This window comes from Lithobates pipiens, unplaced genomic scaffold (assembly GCF_037356315.1).
Source record: "Lithobates pipiens isolate NorthernLeopardFrog02 unplaced genomic scaffold, aLitPip1_a1.2 Scaffold_19, whole genome shotgun sequence".
NCBI classification, from domain to species: domain Eukaryota; kingdom Metazoa; phylum Chordata; class Amphibia; order Anura; family Ranidae; genus Lithobates; species Lithobates pipiens.
In genome coordinates this window covers 339721245-339739904 of record NW_027507764.1, presented here as the reverse complement: position 1 = coordinate 339739904, position 18660 = coordinate 339721245, and positions in this window count along the sequence as shown.

Sequence of the window (18660 nt, the reverse complement as noted above, 5' to 3'; positions counted from 1 at the left end):
GCTAGAAGAATCAGCCCAGAGGAAAAGTGAGAGGGCGGTGATTCTTTTACACAGGATTCCAGATAGATAGATCAGGCAGCCAGGTAAGGTGCACTAGTGCCCCCTCCCCCACTGACTGGAAGTGCTCCTCAATCTGCCCCCACTAAGCACCAGGACCCCCCACCCCTCTCTCTCTACTAAGCACCAAGCCCACACATCTCTCCCCATTAAGCACAAGGGCCCCCATCTCTCCCCATTAAGCACCAAGATCCCCATCACTCCCCACTAAGCACCAGGACCTCCTATCTCCCCGCACTAAGCACGAAGACCCCCCATCTCTCCCTACTAAGCACCAGAACCCCCATCGGCCTCCACTATGCACAAATAACCCCCATCTCTCCCTACTAAGCACCAGGACCCCCCATCTCCCCCCACTAAGAACCAAAACCCCCCCATCTCTCCCTACTAAGCACCAGCACCCCTCTCCCCCCACTAAGCACCAATACCACATCTCTTCCCACTAAGCACCAAGACCTCCCCACCTCTCCCCACTAAGCACCAGGACCCCCATATGTCCCCACTAAGCACCAGGACCCCCATCTGTCCCCACTAAGCACCAGCAACCCCTATCTCCCCCCACTAAGCACCAGGATCCCCCATCTCCACCCACTAAGCACCAAGACCCCTATCTCTTCCCACTAAGCACCAGGACCTCCCCATCTCTTCCCACTAAGCACTAAGACCCACCATCTGTCCACACTAAGCACCGAGATCCCCCATCTCTCCCCACTAAGCACCAAGACCCCCATCTCTCCCCACTTAACACCAGGACCACCATCTCTCCCCACTATGCACCAGGATCCCCATCTCTCCCCACTAAGCACCAAGACCACAATCTATCCCCACTAAGCACCAAGACCCCCATCTCTCCCCACTAAGCACCAGGACCCCCATCTCTCCTCGCTAATTACCAGGACCCCCTATCTCCCCCCACTAAGCACCAAGACCACCCATCTCTCCCCACTAAGCACCCAGACCCCCATCTCTCCCCACTAAGCAAAAAGACCCCCCATCTCTCCCCACTAAGCACCAAGACCCCCCATCTCTCCCCACTAATCGCCAAGACCCTTACTAAGCACCAGGACCCCCCCACAAAGCACCAAGACCCCCCATCTCTCCCCAAATAAGCACCAATACCTTCCTCTCTCTCCCCACTAAGCACCAAGACCTCCCCATCTCTCCCCACTAAGCACCAGGGCCCCAATATCTCCCCACTAAGCACCAAGACCCCCAATCTCCCCTACTAAGCACCAGGATCCCCATCTCCCCTCACTAAGCACCAAGACCCCCATATCTCGCAACTAAGCACCAAAACCTCCCCATCTCTCCCCACTAAGCACCAAAACCACCATCCCTCCCCACTAAGCACCAATACCCCATCTCTCCCTACCAAGCACTAGGACCCCCCATCTCTCCTCACCTTGAACCAGGACCCCCTATCGATCACCTTGAACCAGGACCCCCTATCTCCACCCTATCTAGGGTGGAGAGGTGGACAGATCCCACGTGTGTGCAGGTCGGGGCCCGCTGACAGACGCTGTGTGGGGTAGGGTGATGTCAGCTGCCAGGTCGCAGGGCCCCATGGAGGAGGACATCCGGGGGAGGAGCCCCTCCCCGCTCTTTTGTGTACAGGTTGGAGGGACCCATGGAGGAGGAGGTCGGGTGGAGGAGCCCCCCTCTTTTGTGCATGCAAGCTCCAGGCAGGCAGTGTGCGCCAGGCTGTGCGGGGTGGGTGGGGCCAGTTGTGTCAGTGGAGGGCCCCATGGAGGAGGAGGCCAGGGTGAAGAAGCCCCCCCTTTCTTGCAGCTGCCACCAGAGATCCTGGTGGAGATGGGACACAGGCTCTGCTGGACATGTGAGAGCTGGGAAAACGAGTGCTTCCCTAGGTGTGTGCGACACTCCCTCCCACCTGTTCCGCTGCACCCCACCTGTCCTGCTGCACCCCACCTGTCCTGCTGCCCTCCTACCTGTGACACTGCCTCCCATGTGTCCCGCTACCCCCTACCTGTGACACTGCCTCCCACCTGTCCCGCTGCCCTCCTACCTGTGACACTCCCTCCCATGTGTCCTGCTGCCCCCTACCTGTCCCACTCCCTCCCACTTGTCCTGCTGCCCCCCTCCTGTCCCACTGCCCCCCTGCCTGTGACACTGCCTCCCACCTGTCCCGCTGCCCCCCTACCTGTGACACTGCCTCCCACCTGTCCTGCTGCCCCCCTACCTGTGACACTGCCTCCCACCTGTCCCATTCTCTCCCACTGCCCCCTACCTGTGGCACACCCTCCCACCTGTCCCTTTGCCCCCCACCTGTGACACTGCCTCTCACCTGCACCACTCTATGCCACCTGAAACACTGCCTCTAATCTGTGATGCTGCCCCCACTTTTCCCGCTGCCCCCTTTCCATGACACTTCCCCCCCTGTCCTGCTGTCCCCCTCCTGTCCTGCTTCCCCCCTCCTGTCCCACTGACCTCCTCCCATGACACTTCCAGTCCCGCTGCCCCCCGCCTATCCCAGCTGTTCCCCTTTCATCCGGCTGTCCCCTCCTGTCACGTTGGTCTTCTCCTGTGACACTGAGACCAGGTGACAGATGCACTCCGTAAGAGTCGGAAGTGCACCGCTAGGTAGTGGACCTTAGGACTGACTGCTGCGGATTGTACCCAAGGAGATTCAGGACACAGGTCTACAGGATCACTAACACAGATCCCAATGGGAGCTGGAGCATAGATTCCCCAGGGAGCAGAGTCTAAGCCCTTGTACACACGGTCGGAGAATCTGTCGGAATGAGTCTTATCGGACCGTGTCGTCAGATAATCCGACTGTGTGTGGTATGCATCGGACTGATTCCGTCCGAATCTCCGTCCGACCCAATTTTCCAACATGTTGGAAATATTTCCCGACCAACTGGGCCGGACGGACCTAATCCGATCATGTGTAGAGCATTTTCATCGGACCAAGTGCCACGCATGCTCAGATCAAATTCCTACATCAAAGCTATTGGCTACTAGCCTGAATGTAGTCCCATCGTAACGAAATTACGTCATCACGTTCTGAAAGATCGGATTTTTCGCCAACTTGGCCCAACCGTGTGTATGCAACAGTTTCGGACAAGATCCGACGGACAAAATCTGACGGGCAAAATCCGACGGATTTGGTTGTGGAAATCTCCAACCGTGTGTACAGGGGCTAAGAGCCAGCGGGTGTTCGCCAGAGCCTCCAGTGGTGAGGATGGACTTGGCTCCAGGTCGCGGCCCCTAGGGTCTCACAGCTCATGCTCACAGTAGACTACAGGAGAAGGAAGCAGCAGGCTGGAACAACAAGGATAGTAAGGGGATACAGCAGAGGTCGGGGCAACTAGCAGACAGGAACAATAGAGTACACGCCAAAGGTTCAGGGTCACAGGCAGACAGGGATGGTCGGGAACATACAAAAGGTTAAGGTCACAAGCAGACAGGAATCGTTGAGAACACGCCAAGGTCGGTAACAGAGTCAAATGTAGAGCACACGGCAAGCAGGAAACAGGAAGCCAAACACACAATGGTACACAATGGTTGATCAGCACCGCTGGCTTGCAGTGCACAGGTTAATATAGGGTTCCCTGATAGGGCCTGGGATGGAGCCACGCTTAAAGGAGAGGTTATAAAAACCACCAGGTGGAAGTGGCTGGCCTCTTAGTCTGAACACATGAGGGGAGGTAAGCAAACAGAGGAAGATCACTGCATAACCATGACACACTCCCCCCTCCTGTCCCACTTCACCTCTCCTAACCCACTGCCCCCCACCTGTCCCCCTGTTTCCTTTCTGTCCCACTTCCCCCCTTCTATGGTAGGAGGAGATGGGACTGAAGGAGGAGGACATGGGATGGAGGAGATGGGATTGCAGGAGGACAAAGAAGACATGTGATAGAGAACATGGGATGGAGAAGGAGGGCTTGGGATGCTCAGTGGGTGCATTAGATGGAACAGCAAGTGGGCGGGCCTTGGGCAATGTTGGCCCGGGGGTGGGCCCTGGCCTAAAGCTGTGTAAGGGGCCCCACCATTTCTGGTGGCTGCCCTGTGTGTCAGTAATGATGATCATTTCCCATATCCCTGTATGTTGTGTTCACTAAGATGCACGTCCAAGAGTCTTTTCTATACTCCCCAGTGACACCACCAATTGTGGAAGAGAGAGTTCCACATCCTTATCGTCCTAACAGTGATAAACACCCTACGCAGCTTAAGGTTAAACAGATTCTTCTCCAATCTCATTGCGTGGTCCCATTTTCTCTTACACTCCCTGAAACGGAAATGTTTTTTTCCTACGCTGGGCTCACTATTGAGGTATCTGTATATGGCTATCATATCTCCTCTCAAGTGTCTCTTCTCTTGGGAGAATAAATTTAGTGCCCGTAGTCGTTCCTTGTAATTGAAGTCCTCCAGTCCCCTTATTAATTTTGTTGCCCTTCGCTGGACTCTCTCCAGTTCTAGCACGTTCTTCCTGAGGACTGGTGCCCAAAACTGGATGGAATACTCCAGATGTGGCCGGACCAGAATTTTATAAAGTGGCAGGATTATAGTTTTATCTCTGGAGTAAAATCTATTTTTTATGCAAACTAATAGTCTATGCAAACTAATAGGGTATTATCATTGAACCCCCCCCCCCCCCTTTTTCGGGAGAGGGAGCTTTCCATGTAACATACATACAATAGTCCACTATTGTAGGGTACATGGGGCTCTCCCTGGTATTTACCAAATTTTTTTACTGTTTCTGGTTCTTGTTTGGAGCTGTTTCACCACAGGGTGAATGCCCAGGTTTATAAATTTGTCAACAGAATTTATTGAGGCCTTATGGGGTTAATTTAAATGATTGGCCCAAATACGTTTAATATTGGCCTACACTCTGGTGTTGAGCAGGTGCTGGCTGCTGTGGGGCGCTCGTCAGTGTACCACTGAATTGCGTGTGGCAGTTTTTACCTTGCTAGCAATTGATGTTGCTTAATGGGTTCTTCCCTTAAGTTAAATTCTGGGGTCAGTCTAATGCCTGTCTGGCACTGGGTCAGGCCTCTAAGCCCCTGTACACATGGTCGGAGATTCTGCCAACCGAATCCGTCGGATTTTGTCCGTCAGATTTATTCTGACAGATTGTGTCCGAAACTGTTGCATACACACGGTCAGACTAAGTTGTCGAAAAATCCGATCTTTCAGAACGTGATGACGTAATTTCGTTACGATGGGACTACATTCAGGCTAGTAACCAATAGCTTTGATGTAGGAATGTGATCTGAGCATGCGTGGCACTTGGTCCGATCAAAATTCTCTACACATGATCGGAGTATGTCCGATCGAACCAGTTGGTCGGGAAATATTTCCAACATGTTGGAAAATTGGGTCCGACGGATATTCGGACGGAATCAGTCCGATGCATACCACACACAGTCGGATTATCCGATGACACGGTCCGATAGGACACATTCCGACGGATTCTCCGACCGTGTGTACAAGGCTTTAGACTATGTGAGTTTATGTTTTATGGGTTCTCACAGTATAACTGTGACTGGCATTGCTGTTTGGTGCATTTAGAAGGTTGTTACATTTGCAAAGTTCAATAAAGCTGTGGCCTTGCCCTATTTCCAACTTAAAGCGGGGTTCCACCCTAAAGTGGAAGGTCCGCTCATTGGAACCCTCCCCCCCTCCGGTGCCACAATTGGCACCTTTCAGGGGGGAGGGGGGTGCAGATACCTGTATAATCCAGGTGTCTGCACCCACTTCCGGGACAAGCTAGCCGCAGATGCCCCACCCCCCGTTGTGTTCTGGGAAACAAACAGTTCCCAGGACACAGCGGGGACCAGTGGAGACGCACAGCGTGACTTGCGCATGCGCAGTAGGGAACCGGGCAGTGAAGCCGCAATGCTTCACTTCCCGATTCCCTGACAGAGGATGGCGGCGGGGCAGCCGAGAGACGAGCGATTGCTCGTCTCCTGCTGGCGACATCGCTGGACCCTGAAACAGGTAAGTGTCCATTTATTAAAAGTCAGCAGCTGCACTATTTGTAGCTGCTGACTTAATATTTTTTTGCAGGTGGCGCTCCTCTTTAATCAGCTTCCGTGTCTTTTTGGGGGACAAGATATTGGTTTATTAGTTGATCATAAATGAGCCTATGCTTCTCAGCAGTTATGCAGGTACACAGGATACAGTTGGGGTGGACGAAGAGTCAGGACAGAGAGGACAAATTTTGGTGCCAATGGGGGAGAATCAAGAATGCCTGAATGAACAGCAAAGGTGGGAACCCTTGGAGGGGCTGAGGCGCAGAGTTTAAGGAACTGCTTTGCCTTGTGCAGAGCTCCTGAAGGTGGAGAAGGGTTGCGCTGCAGATGATTCCCAGGTCCCAGCCTTCTGGCCTACCTGAGCAGGTAACTACTGGGAACTAAAGCAAGCCATAAATTATATATCAATTGAGTCACGGTCTGTGTTAATGGGGGAATCCCTTCTGCAGCGCTATTGTGTTCTGCCAGAGGGGAGTGCAGGGAGCCTTTCCTGCTGGTAGCACACAATGGGCACTGCTAGTGGCTATAGCTACCGGCAGTAATCACTTACAAAAATCCGAGAGGCTGTTTGTACTGTAGCTGATCAAAGGATCAACTTAAAGAGGAAGTAAACCCTGATGGGTTTACTTCCTCTTTGTCTACCTGCAAAGGTAAAGCATAATGCATGCTATATAATAATAATAATAATGCGATAATAATGCGATGCATAGTAGCCCATTATGTGTCACTTATCTGACACATAATGTCACCGCTGTCCCCTGTAGTCCGGAGCGTCCATCTTCTTCCGGGTATCGCTGCTCCGGCCACTCACGACGCCGGAGCAGCGACGACGTCACTCCCGTGCATGCGCATGGAGCAGCCACTAACGACATATCGCCGTTAGCAGCGGCAATAGTGCGCCTGCACGCCGCTGTCTGCATCGTATGCGCCCTTGGCAGCTGTGACTGTCTTTTAGTAAATATTTCCTAAACCGTGTAGGTTTAGGAGATATTTCTTGGACCTACAGGTAAGCCTTAATCTAGGCTTACCTGTATGTCAAAGTGGTTTGTAAGGGTTTACAGCCACTTTAAGTACAACCAGCCTGTTCATAGATGGATTGAATCTCAGCCAGTCCCTGCTGAACAGGTTGAAATTCAATCTATCCATGGCTGGCTTAAAGTGGTTGTAAACCCTTACAGACCACTTTGTGCTACAGGTAAGTCTATAATAAGGCTAACCTGTAGCTACCCAGGATATCTCCAAAACCTGCACGGTTTAGGAGATATCCCCTGTATTTGCATGTGCCGACATCACTGACACAAACTTAAGCAATGGCACGTATGTGCCGTTGCTTTAGTAAGTGTGCTGTTACTGTGCTCATGTGCGGAGTGACGTCATGCTCTGAAGAAAGTCAGGTCACGAGTGAAACGCGTCAGTATGACGCCATCACGCTCCCTGTAAAGAGGACTCAGACCCGCCCACCAGCTGACGAACCCACCTCGGCTATCCCCGGGACATTTGAAAGAGCCGTTGGAACCCTCGGGCCACTTGCAGGCTCCTACTACTCAGGACTTCCACCATCACTGGTTAGACTGCAATGAATCGGAGTAACAGACGGAAGCTGCATCCTGAGCTACTGGCAAGCGGAATACTGGCTTTACACCAGTGCTGTGGCTGAGGTGGTTGTCGGGAGAGTGGTGAGATTTACTGTTTTACACCTCCCGGCTGAGAGGAAGCTATATACACATACTCACTTGCCCCCTAGATATTTACCTACCCGCCAGCATAGGCTGTTCATAGCCTGAACAAGCTTCCAGATATTTACCGTAAAAGCTCAGTGAAGGAATTTCCAATTATTAATTCCTGTTTACCTTCTAAAAATGGCATTCTCAGTGACTTGCTCATTCCTTTTGTCAACTATCCATGAACTGTCCATGTTTTTTTCATTACTGCATTTGGAACCAATTGCCCATACCATCAATTATTACTGTGGCTATACAGATCCATGGACGGCATCCCAACCTCCTGCTTGATTTTTATTTAATACCAGTATTTAGTCTTTGACAATATCATCATTTATACTCACACAGTAATCATCAATGATTTTATTCATTCAATGATATTGATATTAATGGGGGGGGTGGGGGGCGTATATATGTGTGTGGTGGTCATCCAAGTCTATAGGCAACATTGTCTAATTTTAATGAAATTGGTGGAGGTATTTTCTATTTTTTGATTAGTGTTTAGTGAATTGTGCAATAAATACTTTATATATATTTTTGGAAAATTTGCCTGTTCCTCATTGAAAAGTTTCTTTGGGGAATTTTTCTTCAATCTCTTCCTTTTTCTTGAATGCACTGTCAATTCAGAGGAACACACCCCAGACTCCATTCCAAGATTTTTTCTGCGGTGAGAGCATTTGGGAGCCATCATTATGATTTGCTAGTTATAGCCTTTTCCCTCTGGCCCTGATTAATAATTAACCACTTAAGCCCCGCACCAATTTGCAGCCAAAGGACCAGGCCCCTTTTTGCGATTCGGCACTGCATCACTTTAACTGACAATTGCGCAGTCGTGCGATGTGGCTCCCAAACAAAATTGGTGTCCTTTTTTTTCCCACAAATAGAACTTTCTTTTGGTGGTATTTGATCACCTCTGAGGTTTTTATTTTTTGCGATATAAACAAAAATAGAGCGACAATTTTGAAAAAAATGCAATATTTTTAACTTTTTTCTATAATAAATATCCCCAAAAAATATATAAAAAAAAATTTTTTTCCTCAGTTTAGGCCAATACGTATTCTTCTACATATTTTTGGTAAAAAAAAATCGCAATTAGCGATTATTGATTGGTTTGCGCAAAAGTTATAGCGTGTACAAAAAAGCGATAGTTTTATAGCATTTTTATAATTTTTTTCTTTTACTAGTAATGGCAGCGATTAGCAATTTTTTTTGTGACTGCTACATTATGGCGGACACATCAGAAATTTTTGACACATTTTTGGGACCATTGTCATTTATACAGCAATCAGTGTTATTTAAATGCACTGATTCCTGTGTAAATGACACTGGCAGTGAAGGAGTTAACCACTAGGGGGCAGTGTAGGTGTTATGTATGACGTTATGTTTTTTTTTTATTGTAGGGGGCGTGGCCTGGCATGTGACGTCACTGATCGTCCTTCCCTATAAAAGGGAACAGACGATCGGTGACAGCCACACTAAGAAGCACGGGGAGAGGTTTGTTTACAGACCTCTCCTCGTTCTTCAGCTCTGTGACCCGATCGCGGGACACCAGCAGCGATCGGGTCCGCTGGTCCCGTGGCCACGGTCACGAAGCTCAGTGCCCGACCCACGGCTGGGCACTTTAAAAGCAATGTACAGGGACGTGCTTGTGCCCAGCCCTGCCATTCTGCCGACGTACATCGGCATGAGGCGGTCCTTAAGTGGTTAATAATGGTAGAGCCACAGTGTTATTTTTATCTTTTTCTTTTTTGTGATACTGCTATGGCTGTTCTGAATCAGAATAATGTTTCAGAATCACATTATATATACATACATATACACACACACACGTGACTCTGCACTTCTGCCTAGGGGGCGCACCGCCAGTGGACCACCTTTGCTGTAATTACTCACAGCAGAAGCAGATAGATCAAGTTATCTACCGCAGCTAAACTCACACAATGCTTTCCTATTGCCCCATTCACACACTGCAGTTAGCAACGGTTTCGTTACATGGGGTTTGGTCCAGATAGAAAAAATAAATTTGACTGTGTCCAGGAACAATTTATTGCAGCTATCTGCACATAACTGCAGGTAATTGCAGTGTACTATTTCTCCTGCAGATAGCAGGGGCAACAAGGAATGAAAAACAGGAGGCACATCAGAAATGGCAAGAATGTTCCAACGCAGCCGTATGTAAAGGCAACTAATCGCAATGTACAGCTGCAAGTGAGCGCTTTTAACAGCGGCAGAACAGCCACCCATGTGAAAGGGGCCATATTGGCCTAAATTTATGAAGAAATTTAAATTTTTAAATTTTTTATTGGATATGTTTTCTAGCAGAAAGTAAAAAAAATTGTTTTCAACTATTTTGGTATTTTTTGTTTATAGTGCAAAAAAATTAAAACCACAGTGTTTATCAAATACCACCAAAAGAAAGTGCTATTTGTGGGGAAAACAAAAGCAATTTTTATTTGGGTACAGCGTGCAATTATCAGTTAAAATAACACAGTGCCGTATCTCAAAAAACTGCCTGGTAAGGAAAAGAGGGTAAATCCTATGGAGGTCAAGTGGTTATTTTAAAAGAGAAGTGTGGGATCTGAAAAAACAAACAAACCCTTAGGCCTCATGCACACGAGACGCAGTTAAACGCGCGTTCAGATGCAGTTGGACAGTTTTTTCAACTGCACCTGAACTCATTCAATGTTATCCTATGTGTCCATGCACACAGTCTCGCTTTTTTCCGTTTATATGCAGTTGCGTTTAATCTAGTTTTTCCAGAAGCAAAAAAATGCGTTCAGAAACAAAAATTTCTGCGTTTCAGACGCAAAACGCGGCTAAACGCGGCACCCGCGTTTAGCCGCGTTTGCGTTTATATGCGTTTTTAAAGGTGACCTTTTTTTTTACATTAAAAATCTCAAAAATGATTGCAAATGATGAAAAACCATTAGAAAAATATTTTAAATAATTGCAATTGCAAGTGGACAATCCACAACTTGTGGCAAGTGACGTGGCAAGTGGACAATCCACAACTTGTGGCAAGTGACATGGCAGGTGGCAAGTGATGTGGCAAGTGGACAATCCACAACTTGTGGCAAGTGACCTGGCAGGTGAAGTGGCAAGTGACGTGGAAAGTGGACAACCCACAACTTGTGGCAGGTGACGTGGCAAGTGACCTGGCAGGTGACGCGGCAAGTGACTTGGCAGGTGACGTGGCAAGTGGAAAATCAACAACTTGTGGCAGGTGACTGGCATGTGACGTGGCAAGTGGACAATCCATAACTTGTGGCAGGTGACGTGGCAAGTGACGTGGCAAGTGGACAATCCACTTGTGGCAGGGGACGTGGCAAGTGACGTGGCAAGTGGACAATCCACTTGTGGCAGGTGATGTGGCAAGTGACGTGGCGAGTGGACAATCCACAACTTGTGTCAGGTGACGTGGCAAGTGGACAATCCACAACTTATGGCAGGTGATGGGGCAAGTGATGTGGCAAGTGGACAATCCACTTGTGGCAGGGGATGTGGCAAGTGACGTGGCGAGTGGACAATCCACAACTTGTGTCAGGTGACGTGGCAAGTGGACAATCCACAACTTGTGGCAGGTGATGTGGCAAGTGATGTGGCAAATGGACAATCCACTTGTGGCAGGTGACGTGGCAGGGGACGTGGCAAGGGACGTGGCAAGTGGACAATCCACAACTTGTGGCAGGTGATGTGGCTGGTGACGTGGCAAGTGGACAATCCACATCTTGTGGCATGTGACGTGGCAGGTGACGTGGAAAGTGGTGTGGCAAGTGGACAATCCACAACTTGTGGCAGGTGATGTTGCTGGTGACGTGGTAAGTGGACAATCCACAACTTGTGGCAGATGGCATGGCAGGTGACGTGGAAAATGGACAATCCACATCTTGTGGCAAGTGACGTGGCAAGTGTACAATCCACAACTTGTGGCAGGTGACGTGGCAGGTGATGTGGCAAGTGACGTGGCAGGTGACGTGGAAAGTGGTGTGGCAAGTGGACAATCCACAACTTGTGGCAGGTGATGTGGCAAGTCACGTGGCAGGTGATGTGGCAAGTCACGTGGCAAGTGGACAATCCACAACTTGTGGCAGGTGATGTGGCTGGTGACGTGGCAAGTGGACAATCCACAGCTTGTGGCAGGTGGCATGGCAGATGACGTGGAAAGTGGACAATCCACATCTCGTGGCAAGTGACGTGGCAGCTGACGTGGCAAGTGACGTGGCAAATGGACAATCCAAAACTTGTGGCAGGTGACGTGGCAAGTGACGTGGCAGGTGACGTGGCAAGTGATGTGGCAAGTGGACAATCCACAGCTTGTGGCAAGTGATGTGGCAAGTGGACAATCCACAACTTGTGGCAGGTGACGTGGCAGGTGACGTGGCAAGTGAACAATCCACAACTTGTGTCAGGTGACGTGGCAAGTGGACAATCCACAACTTGTGGCAGGTGATGTGGCAAGTGATGTGGCAAATGGACAATCCACTTGTGGCAGGTGACGTGGCAGGGGACGTGGCAAGGGACGTGGCAAGTGGACAATCCACAACTTGTGGCAGGTGATGTGGCTGGTGACGTGGCAAGTGGACAATCCACATCTTGTGGCAGGTGACGTGGCAGGTGACGTGGAAAGTGGTGTGGCAAGTGGACAATCCACAACTTGTGGCAGGTGATGTGGCAAGTGACGTGGCAGGTGATGTGGCAAGTCACGTGGCAAGTGGACAATCCACAACTTGTGGCAGGTGATGTGGCTGGTGACGTGGCAAGTGGACAATCCACAGCTTGTGGCAGGTGGCATGGCAGATGACGTGGAAAGTGGACAATCCACATCTCGTGGCAAGTGACGTGGCAGCTGACGTGGCAAGTGACGTGGCAAGTGGACAATCCAAAACTTGTGGCAGGTGACGTGGCAGGTGACGTGGCAAGTGATGTGGCAAGTGGACAATCCACAGCTTGTGGCAAGTGACGTGGCAAGTGGACAATACACAACTTGTGGCAGGTGACGTGGCAGGTGACGTGGCAAGTGAACAATCCACAACTTGTGGCAGGTGACGTGGCAAGTGACGTGGCAGGTGATGTGGCAAGTGACGCGGCAAGTAGACAATCCACAACTTGTGGCAGGTGATGTGGCAAGTGACATGGCAGGTGATGTGGCAAGTCACGTGGCAAGTGGACAATCCACAACTTGTGGCAGGTGATGTGGCTGGTGACGTGGAAAGTGGACAATCCACATCTCGTGGCAAGTGACGTGGCAGGTGATGTGGCAAGTGACGTGGCAAGTGGACAATCCACAATTTGTGGCAGGTGACGTGGCAGGTGATGTGGCAAGTGGACAATCCCCAACTTGTGGCAAGTGACGTGGCAAGTGGACAATCCACAACTTGTGGCAGGTGCCGTGGCAAGTGACACGGCAAATGCAAGTGTACAACTGCTCTCTATGCTGCTGCTGCTCACTCTGATCAAAATAGCAGAAATAGTTAAAAAAAATGCTTTGAGAGCTTGGGGAGGGTCTACATGATGTTATCTTTATAAACGCGTTTAAACGCAAACGCGTCTAAACGCGTCTAAACGCGGCATGCAAACGCGGCAAAACGCGCGTTTCTAAACGCGCGTTTCAGCTTTTTTTAACAGAGGTTTCATCTGCGTCTCGTGTGCATGAGGCCTTATACTCAACCTAGATGGCTGCAGCATCTAACACATGGGCATGCCCAACAAATGTGTTTCACGGAAGCACCGGTGGGGGACCCGAAAAAAGAAGGATCGGGGCTGCTCTGTGCAAAACCATTGCACAGAGCAGGTAAGTATGTTAGTTATTTAAAAAAAAAAATCTTCCTTTAATATCACCCTAAGAAGTTTATAAGGTGCAGTATAAAAAAAAAAAAAAAACAGAGAGAAAAATAGCTTTGTGAATTGGACTTATTGAAAGAGCTAAAATGAGCTAAAATGATTACCAAGAACAAAAAAGACAAATAACCCTCAAATATTTGTGGAAAAGCAAATCCATTTATTTCAAGTTTTTTTCTTGACTGATGGTGTTTGCCTATAATTATATACAGAGCTATAAATGTCTGAACTCATCCAGTATTTCAGAATTGTATTTATCTTTTTATATCTTCATAAAAAGGGTTACGCATTGCAGCTCTGACATCTCTGGTTTATCTTTGCCTTATTCTTAGGAACCTTCTTTTGGGAGGCCAGCCTCCTCATTCTCTTAGTGATTCGTTTTTTTTTTAATGGAACAAAAACGGAAAATTCCTATCAAAATACTTACCGTAATTTTCCTTTCCTGATGGACTCCATGGCAGCAACGTGTGGGTTAAGTCCCGCCTCCACTACCCTATAAGACACTACTCCCATAAATCTTTGCTCCCTGCCCATGGCCGTGTTCGATAACTAGCCTACTCCAGCCATTTTGGGAGGGAACTCCTGCTGCCATGGAGTCCATCAGGAAAGGAAAATTACGGTAAGTATTTTGAAAGGAATTTTCCGTTTTCCTGACAGACTCCATGGCAGCAACGTGTGGGAAATAACTCGCCAAACACACTCGGGTGGGCAAAAATGCTGAACCAAGATTTATTTAACACTGTCCACTGACAGCACCTTTAAACCAAAATCAACAGAAGATAAACTGGCAGGTTCGACACAATAGTGAGCCATAAATGTATGAATGGACGACCAAGAGGCAGCCTTGCAGATAACCTCAGGAGCCACATGACGTGAAGCTGCCCAAGAAGTAGAGAGACTTCTCGTGGAATGTGCCGTAACCGCCTCAGGAGGAGCCAAGCCCTTCTCTTTATAAGCCCACTGGATCGCCTGAACCACCCACGTGGAGATGGATCTGACCGAAGCCCTAAGGCCTTTGTTTTTGCCATGAAAAAGAACAAAAAGGTAATCCGATTGCCGGAAAGAAGCTGTCGCCTCCAGGTACCGTTTCAGAATAATTCCCATGTCGAGAGGATGAAGATCCTGACTCCCAGCAGAATTAAAGGTAGGAAGAGTAATGTCCTGATTTTCGTGGAAGACCGAGGTAACCTTTGGGTTTGAACCCAGCATTGGCACTAGGACCACTCTGTCAGGGAAGAATGTGAGGAAAGGTTCCTTTGATCCTAAAGACTGAATCTCAGAGACTCTCTTCGCTGAGGATATGGCTACCAAAAAAGATGTCATTAGGGACAATTCTTTGACTGAAAGTGATCTGTCCAGTTGAGAGAAGAAGTCGAGAACTAAGGGTAAATCCCACTTGGGGAATCTGGGTTTCCTCTGTGGTCTAAGTCTAATTGCTCCTTTAAAAAATTGCTGAACCAAAGGATGTTTAGCCCAAGATACTCCGGAAAAGGCTGAAATTGCCGAGACTTGCACACGAAGAGCGCTGACAGATAGGGGAATGTCTAGTCCGGACTGTAAGAAACTCAGAACATCCTGAACCGTCAAATTACCATTGGAGCAAGACCTGGAAGATAAGTGATTTGTGAATCTAGACCAAATCCTCTCATACACCTGGTTGGTACTTTTCCTTCTAGCACTCATGAGAGTAGGGATGGCCTCCTTTGGACAACCCAGAGCCTCTAACCTTCCCCTCTCAAAAACCAGACCCTCAGACATAGATGGGCCGGGCAGGGATGGAGCTTCGAGCCCTGGGACAGAAGATCGGATCTGAGAGGTAAGGGAATCGGATCCCTGACACTGAGGAGCATTAGAAGCGGAAACCATGGCCTGTTGGGCCAATAAGGTATTACAGCTATCACCTCTACTGCTTCTGATTTGAGTCTCCGCAGGAACTGTAGAATAATAGGAGTTGGAGGAAAAGCGTAGGCTTTGTTGAACCACCATCGGTCCGTCAGAGCATCCACTCCGTAGGCCTGAGGATCCCGAAACCTGGAATAGTATCTTGCCAGTTTCTTGTTGCAAGGGGAGGCAAATAGGTCGACCTCTGGGACGAACCACAATGTTAGAATCCACCTGAAAACTTCTACGTGAAGGGACCATTCGTTGTTGTCCAGACTGACTCGAGACAGAAAGTCCGCCTGGACATTCTGTGTTCCTGGAACATAAGTTGCTGTAATGTTGACCAGGTTCTTCTGAGCCCAAGACATGATTGGCTCTACCTCCCGAAGAAGGGAGAGACTCCGAGTACCTCCTTGTCTCCTTATATATGCCACTGCTGTTGTGTTGTCTAGTCTGAGTAGGACCGAGGTTCCTGAGACCAGATGACGAAAGGCCAGGAGTGCCTGAAAGGCTGCCCTCAATTCTAGAATATTCGACACCGTCCCCCTGGAAGGGAAGTCCCAGGTGCCTTGTGCTACTTCCGACAAACAGTGGGCGCCCCAGCCCCTGTTGCTGGCATCCAAAGTTATTGTTATCCACGAGATGGGGAGAATGGAATGACAATTGAATAGGTTCACCTTCTGAAGCCACCAGGGCAGAGAGATTCTCATTGAAGATGTGATCCGGATAGGTTGAGTCTTGTCGCCTAGCCATTGGTGAAGAAAACCTTTTTGAAACGGTCTCATCTTCCATTGGGCCCACTTCACCATCGGAATCGTTGCCACCATGGTGCCAATAATTCTCAAGCACTGAAGAGCCGGAAGATGGGAGGCTGAGAGGGCCCGGACGGATTCTGTCCCGAATTACCACTACTTTCTCCTCGGGTAATGAGATGGTACCCCTCACTGTGTTGAAGAGTGCGCCTAGGAATACCAGAGACTGGGAAGGAATTAACTGACTCTTTTCTAGATTCAGGATCCAACCGAATTCTTGAAGAGTGGAGATAACCTGCTCCTTGTGCACTAACAGACGGTCTCTGTCCTGGGCTAGCAGGAGAAGATCGTCTAAATAGTGGTGAAGACGAATTCCTTTGGTTCTCAATAGAGCCACTACGGCCAACAACACTTTTGAAAACACTCGGGGGGATGTTGAAAGTCCGAACGGGAGACAAACGAACTGGAGATGTAGTTTTCCTACTGAAAATCGCAGAAACTGCTGAAAATCTTCTGCCACAGGGACATGAAAGTACGCGTCCTTTAGATCTATTGAAATCATCCAGTCGCCTGACTGGACTGACTGTTGTATTGTCGACAAGGTTTCCATCTTGAACCTTTCCTTTCTGATAAAATGATTCAGATGTGTAAGGTCTATGACTGGTCTCCAAGAACCGTTTTTCTTTTGGACCATAAAAAGAGGAGAATAAATTCCTCTCCCTCGTTGATCATCTGGCACGGGTACGGCAGCGCCTTGAGCCAATAAAGATTTCACGTAGGCCAACAAGATCTGCCTTTTTTCTTCTGAGGCTGGAAGGGAGGTGGGAACAAACTTTAGTCTTGGGGACCTGCTGAAGGTCCAAGAATGGCCTGAAGAGACCGTTCTGACGGTCCAGAAGTCCTTGATTGAGGCCGCCCAGACATGCCGAAAATGTAGAAGACGAGCCCCCACCTGGCCTATCTGAGCGGGCCCAATCTCAAAAAGATTTGGTTGGTTCCCTCTCTCCTGTCGCACTGCTCTTGGCAGATTTCTTGAAGGATGACTGCCTTGATTTCCATGATCTAGAATATTCCCGACCCGGTCTATAGCTACGGGCCTCCCTGGCTTGCTCCTGATACTGTTTTTTAGGAAAAAATCTCTTCTGGCTTTTTAGACGTCTGTCCTGAGGGAGAAACCCCGATTTACCACCAGTGGCCCGGGATATGGCGCTATCCAATTTATTCCCAAAAAGGGAAGAACCTTCGAAAGGGATACGGCACCACACCTGTTTTGAAGCTGGATCAGCCAGCCAGGGACGGAGCCATAGGGCCCGCTTTGCGGTTACAGCCGAAAGCATAACCCGGGACACTAGGCGGATGATGTCAATCGAAGCCTCCCCCAGAAAAGCCGAAGCAAGCCGTAACTCCTGAATAGGAGAACTTTTAGCGACTTCCTCCGAAATGTTTCTGAGGGTATCATCCACACCGTCCGTCCAGACTTCCATAGCTTTGGACATTGCCGCTAAAGCCAATGCTGGCTTGCACGCCATACCGGCAGTGAGGTAGACTCTCTTTAAATCGGAATCAATCCGTCTATCTAAAGCATCCTTAAATGAAACTGTATCCTCCAAAGGAAGGGTCACATGTTTTACTAGTCTCATCACCGCTGCATCCACAAGAGGAGCCGATTCCAGATGCTTGACCTCATCCTCCTTAAAGGGATATAACCTTAGGACTTTTGAGAGCATACTATTCTTTTTCTCCACTTTACTCCATTCATCCGTGATGACCTCACCAAGTTCAGACAGAAATGGGAAGTTAAGACGCTCCCTTTTAAGTTGCTTAAAATACTTCCTTTGCTTGGAAGGATTAGCCACCTCATCTTCCCAGTTCAAAGCCTCTCTGATGGCCTTCACCAAGGGGGAAAGTAAAGCAAAATCAAAACCCACACAGGGACTATCTTCCTCAGATTCACTGTCTGAAGCAGCAGCTGAATGATGGCTGGTTAAAGAGGATTCCCAGAGCTCTTGAGCATGCGACTCCCTGACTGGAGACTGAGGTGACTCTGATTGAGGCACAGGGGTCTGATTGGCCCCGATCCCCTTGAGGGACTCCTTCACCACTTTTTCCACAAGGGATCTTAGTTGCTGGTCCGTACCCCCTCTCTCACTAGAGGCTTTGGAAAAGCAGAGGTCACACAGGGATTTTCCAATGGGAACTTGTGATCTGCATCCCCAGCAAGAGTTGATAACTGAGTGGCTGGAATGAGCCCTGGAGGAGCGAGATCGATCCTCGCTACGGCGCCCAGATCTAGGGGGTGAGCCGTGATGCTTAGACTTGGAATATGAGTGCCGGTGGTAAGATTTAGAAGAATCGCTTCCTCTGTGCGTTGAGCTGCGTTGCTGTTCTGATCTAGATGGGCTAAGACAGAGA